This window comes from Anolis carolinensis, chromosome 1, assembly GCF_035594765.1.
Source record: "Anolis carolinensis isolate JA03-04 chromosome 1, rAnoCar3.1.pri, whole genome shotgun sequence".
Lineage (NCBI taxonomy): Eukaryota > Metazoa > Chordata > Lepidosauria > Squamata > Dactyloidae > Anolis > Anolis carolinensis.
Genome location: NC_085841.1, coordinates 295733248 through 295739622, shown reverse-complemented (window position 1 = coordinate 295739622; position 6375 = coordinate 295733248). Strand labels below are relative to the sequence as shown.

The window sequence follows — 6375 nt, the reverse complement described above, 5'->3', positions numbered from 1 at the left end:
AATGAGTATTTAAATCTTTCTTTTTCATTGATCACACAGGTCTAATGAATACTCAATAGAGATACATGTGTGTTTTTAGCACACAGTGAAGCACCTGTGATTTAATTGTATTTAAACTAAAGCTGTTGTCGAGACCGCAATTAGCCCAGATCTGCCCTGTGAGGGAGATCTGAAAGGGAACGAGCCTTGGCGAGCCGTTAGGGAGGCAGAAAATAACCCGGAATATAAATTTACCTGAGACCGAAAGGAAAAGACTCTGCCAAGTTGAAGGAAAAAAACTGCCAAAGTGTTTATTTAGCGATTCAGCTGAACGGACATTCAGCAGCGATAGATCGACATGCAAGATGTAATTTTACATTGAGAAATAAAGCCATTTTATACATTTTCAAGTTTGAAGTCTGTTTGAACTTCCCGCCCCGTCCCTCCGCTCATCTGGCTGCTGATTGGGCAAGGGCGCCGCACTAGGCGGGAGTTGGGCTTCCCGCTCTGTGCCCTGAGCCAATGAGGAGCAACCCTCGCCTCTGCCAGGGCCAATCAGGTTGGGGAAGGCGGGAGTCAGCTAGACAATGGGTTCTGGTGAATGAATCATTGGAGTTATCTCATGCAAAGCAATCACCCAAGGCTAGCGCCTTCCAGGATAATCTTAAGATTATTGCTGTTTTTTGAATAAGGTCATTTGGGATGTCCAGGGTCCTTTATGCACGTACACAGTTCATGAATACCTTGAGGTATGGTGGAGATGTCAGTTTATATTGACACTATGGGATTACGGAGACAGGACCAGTGGGGAGTCTTCCTTTGGCTCCCCAGGGGTCCAGGATGGGATTGTGGTCAACATTACCATATGAGATACAATCACCCATGGGGCTGCTCCGATCTAAGGTGACAATCTCTAGCTATGGGTCATGCAGATGCAAAATAGATAAGATTTCATGGTGACAGTTTATCCTCTTTTGTGCGAAGCCCAGAATCTAGGGTGAGGAAAGGCAGGGATTTCCGGGTCAGCTAGAGTTCAGACTGTGCCTTCTTTGATTGAAATATACTAGGGAATACAGAGAATCATATTATAGCCATTTCACCCCGAAACTACCAAAAAAAGTATTAAATATTAACACTTATAGCTCATTTTCCCTCCCTGCGCTAATAGCGCTGATCGGGAGGCTATTTACACAAAGAGCGCTGTCTGACAATCAGCTGATGAGCTGAGGAAAAATGGTCAAAAATGGTTTCTGCTGGTTGTATTTTAAAGACTAGGCGATTATAGGCATAAATATGGAAAAGGGTGATTTTTGATGTGAAATTGAGTGAGTTCTGAGTGGAAGTATAGGCTGGGGGGGAGGTGTGGGTAAACAATCTGGCCATATTGCGGGTTTCCTGGGGACCGGGATGAAATTCAGGTTCTCTCCGGCTTTAAAGCGGAGAGTAAACCCGGTTTCCTTTTTTTGTAATATAATATATAAAAAGGGGAAATATATGAATTTGGGAATCTTCCAGGGGATCTATAGACCAAATTACATTTGGCTAAACAGTTAATAAAGAATTGATTCCAATATTTCATAAACATATAAGCATACAATTCATGAAAAGTTCATAAACAGCTCAGGCAATTGGAAGTTCATAAAAATAATAAAGTGAAAGATTTCCTGTTGATCTCTGTTCTTGTATATGAATGAGAAGTCCGGTCATTCATAAAAATGAAGATGAATGAATAGGAGAAATTCATCCGGGAGCTCTTTCCGCAGTAGAGATCACAGCTGGTCCTTGAGGAAACTACATTTCCCTTCCAGGGGAGATGGCAGTCCACTACCAGCAGCCCTGGGAGAAGCTTGTGTCCCTGCAAAGGCAATCCGTCAGCCGTGGGAGCCGGGAAGCGGCTGCGGCTGTAAAAGAGCGATCGGAGCCGGCTTTCTGACAATCAGCTGATCCGAAGTTTTAAACTGGACCGATTCTGGCGCTGTTGGTGGTCCCGGAACCAGGGGCTTCCAAAAGTGTTAGATATAAAAGATGGGCATGCTTGGAGTATTTTTGGTAAAGTTATGGGTCAAGTTGTTCCGTTCACCATGTTACGCAATGGCAGGGAGAGCTCAGGAGGCTTCCCGCCAGAGTTGAACGGCGGCTGGGTTAGTAGAAGATAGGAGAAAGGTTTTGCATGCAGAGAGGCCAGAAAAAGGGATACAAAATAACCACTGGAGAGAGCTTCAAGTTAAAAGAAAGGATACTTTTATTGGGGGATTAGTTACAATGTTAGGACTGGGGGGGGGAGTGATAAAAGAAATTAATAATAATTCGTTGTGGTCTGCGCGTTTTTCCTTCGGTTGATGATCCGGATCTGTGGAACCCTCCGCAGTCAGATGAATTTAAAGGCGGGGGTCTCAGTCATCAAAGCTATGTGTTTAGTATAAGGCCCATTCAAATCAGTTGCTGATGACTGTATCTGATATCCGTTATGACCAGATGAGCTTGCCTTTTCAACATATTGGTGCTTCTTTATTTCAGTGTGGTGTTTTAGGTAGTTTTAACTTGTGTTTTAATAATATAGGTGATTTTGAATTTGTAATTTTAATTAAGCAAGCAATACCTTGCTGAAATTCCCTCTTCTACAAAATCATTAAAAAGATAATTCTTTCCCTTATCTTACTTACAACCCTATCCTGCAATAACACCCAATGGTATCCTCTGTCAAAGACTAATCCCAGCTATCTTCACCTATTTGTAAAACAGTTTGGAATTCGAAAATGTAGACACATGAAATCAGATTTCTTGAGATCAAATTGGCATTTTTACAATTAGGACACACAAGCCGGATAGGTTCTGGCAGGGCATCTTATGGCTGGGAACACAGGGTATGATGATTACCCTAAAATACAGGAAATAGACATGATTTTAGTAACTTTTAGTAATGTGCCTAGTGAAAGAAATTTCTGTTCCTTTACATGCTAATGCAGCTGATTGTGCTTGCAGCCTGTTTGGATATGGAAAAAGTTGTTTATCTGTTTTTGGAGAAATAATATTATTTTAAAAGTCTTCTAGTGGTTCCATTCCACCAGAGCAGAAGGCATTAAGTCAATGTGGTGGCAACCCCAAATATGGTTAAAGGAAGGCTCAGGGACGGGGGAGAAGGATGACTTCAGGGCAGGCAGGCATGGGCAGCAGTGTTTTGGCCGACAAGTAGGGAGGCAGGTGGCAGCTGGAGAAGATTGGGACTGGGGCTGCTGGCTGTGGTTGGCTGAGGATAGCTGCCAGGTCCAGGAGGCTTGTTGACTCAGCTGTGGGTCAGACTGGATGATGGATGGATGCTTCATGGATAGGAGAAGCTGGAGGGAGAAGAAACATATATCATACAGCAGGCCACCCTGTAGGTTGTGGGGGTTGAAAGCACAGAACCTCTGTGACAGTGAAGAAATACATTTTTCTTGTGAGCTAAGCAGATGTGTGTGGTCCAGTGTTCTGAAGAAAGACTACAGTGAGAATCTAATGTCATTTGACCAGCTGCTAAGTTCCCAGTAGTGCTGATAACATCACTGCACAACTTCTTTGTGTAGTTCTTTCAAGACTATGAACCCAATTGAATGGGTTTGAACAAAGGCCTGTGAGGTAAGCCCATTGGGCTGTACTTTGTCCACTCCTTAACTTGATGTGTTGTGATATTTGGCTGGGAGTGGATGGGGCAAATGCAGCAACCCTTTTGATGACTTTCATTCACACAAATTAGAATTATATATGCAAGTTTTACTTAATTGTTTAATCAACTATTCAGTGCTTTTTATTTAACTCCCTTCCCCACACAAGTCAACAGACACTGGTTGAGGTATTGGTGTAGAAGGTCCCTAGACTCAGTTGGTATAATTGACTAGATAAGGACCAATACACTGAAGCAATCCTAAAAAGTTGGAGATACTGTCAATGGCTGAATTTGATGTTTGGCGAACATAAGTTCAGCCTATTATAAATCTTAGGTCATACTTCCCCAAAGAGAAGCAGATCCAAAGCTTGAAGATGCATCCTGGTTTTGCTTTATCAGCAGAGGTCTAAGTGATCACAGTTGGTTCATTTCTGGACTGGGATAGTTTACTCATGGTGATTCACCACCGGTAATTTCCCATGTGAATTATTGTGGTATGGTCGAAGGCTTTCATGGCTGGAATCACTGAAATGTTGTGTGGTTTCCAGACTGTATGGCTGTGTTCTAGCAGCATTTTCTCCTGATGTTTCACCTGCATCCTCTGAAGGTGTCAGACACAGATGCAGGCAAAACTTCAGGAGAAAATGCTGCTAGAACATGGCATACAGCCTGGAAACAACACAACATTCCTACTGTGGTATATTTTATGAGGATTTGTCTTTGAAGATGCCTCAGAAGCTTTAATTACTTGAGTATACAGCAACCAGGCTTTGGATTTTTACCTCAAGATTTATGCATGCTATACTTATTCTATTTTTTCCTCCTTAACTTTATTGGCTTTCTGTCTGTTTCTGAAATGAATTCAAGGTATTCACACTGATTTTTAAAGCCTTAAATAGCTGGGACATAAGTAATTGAGGAACATCTGTTTCCATAACAACCTGCCCACTTAGTAAGAGCTTTCTCCCAAGGATCTTCTGTAGGTGCTCTTTGTATTATGTAAGTACATCTAAGATACTTTTTGTTAGCTGAGATATGCCATTTCTGATTAAGGGATTCCCACCCTAAAGAGGCCTACCTGGTGGGCCTCTTGTAATGTTGCAATGTTTGTACCATGTCTTTTCCAAGGCATTTTATGGGTTTTAACATTTAAGTACTGCTTTATTATTATTTTATCATGAGAAAAATGTACAACATGGAAGATGAACAAAGGGGAGAGTAGTACATCAACGGATTAGACTTATTAATTATTGAAGTAGAAATGACAGCAGTAAGAATTTCAGCCTATGCTAGGTAAAATGCTGGTCTGCATTTTATTTTAACAATTTGAGAATAAAATAAAGAAAATGCAAGGTTATCTAATTAGATAGCTGAATTATGATCCACTCAGATGTAATAAAAAACAATTACGTTCAGCTAAAACAATGACTGCAACAGTCTTTTGCTCATCACTTCTCCTTACCCTTCGCTACCAGAGGGGAAGTTGTTGCTCTCCTTCTCTTCCCCCTTCTTGTTTTACCCTCATTTTCAATTCCCAGGATGAACTAATGCTGGGTTATGATCAGCAGTCTCCAGATTCTTCTGATTTCCATCCCACTGTTTTCCTCTTCTTGTGCCAGATCACCATGGGAACAACACTCACCATAGAAACGGCAACACAGCCACCATGGAAACAATGCTGATCATAGAAGAGCCTCTTAAATACTGAGATGGAGCAGCAGAAACTTATGAGAATTTGGGATAGGTTCCTTTAAACTCCCACATATTGTTTCAATCAGCATATAGTATAGGAAAGGGAATATAACCAGAAGGAAATGGAAAGGTTATAGGGACAGGAAGCTTCACTAAGTACTAATAAGAGATGATAAGCCGTCTTTTCTAGACCCTATATCTATGTACCTCTACCTGTGACTATACCATCTGTAAGGTAAAGTTAGCTCCACCTTCAAATGAAGATTTGGACAAGTTGTTGTGGAAACAGATGTTCCCCCTTCATAACCCATTCCAACCATTGGAATATTGGTTGTTTCTGCCATTTCCCTTCCATTCTGATTTTGAGAAACTATTGCTTGTTTAAACTATGGTTTATGGAAGAACAAAGAAACTATGGTCTGAACATAGCTTCTTAGAATCATAGAATCATAGAATAGTAGAGTTTGGAAGAGACCTCATGGGCCATCCAGTCCAACCCCCTGCCAAGAAGCAGGAAATCGCATTCAAAGCACCCCCGACAGATGGCCATCCAGCCTGTTTAAAAGCCTCCAAAGAAGGAGCCTCCACCACAGTCTGGGGGAGAGAGTTCCACTGCCAAACAGCCCTCACAGTGAGGAAGTTCTTCCTGATGATCAGGTGGAATCTCCTTTCCTGTAGTTTGAAGCCATTGTTCTGCATCCGAGTCTGCAGGGCAGCAGAAAACAAGCTTGCTCCCTCCTCCCTATGACTTCCCCTCACATATTTGTACATGGCTATCATGTCTCCTCTTAGCCCTCTCTTCTGCAAGCTAAACATACCCAGCTCTTTAAGCCACTCCTCATAGGACTTGATCTCCAGACCTTTGATCATTTTAGTCGCCCTCCTCTGGACGCTTTCCAGTTTGTCAACATCTTCCTTCAACTGCAGTGCCCAGAATTGGACACAGTATTCCAGGTGTCGCCCCATGTAGAGTGCCTAGTAGTAGTCTAAACGGGATGTAACAAGAGCGTGGTCCACCGTGGCCAAGTCCGGCTTCCCAAGGTATGGTCGCAGCTGGCACA

The 6375-nt window shown here is 42.3% G+C and overlaps 1 long non-coding RNA gene across 1 annotated transcript; it reads right to left on the bottom strand.

Annotated features, from left to right (window-relative positions):
• Positions 1-264: 264 nt before the first annotated feature.
• Positions 265-5308, bottom strand: LOC107982659 (uncharacterized). The gene is made up of 2 exons (XR_001730123.2): positions 5085-5308; positions 265-3314 (listed from the first exon to the last, which is right to left on the bottom strand). It is a non-coding gene; the product is annotated as an uncharacterized LOC107982659 (long non-coding RNA).
• Between the last annotated feature and the right edge of the window lie 1067 nt (positions 5309-6375).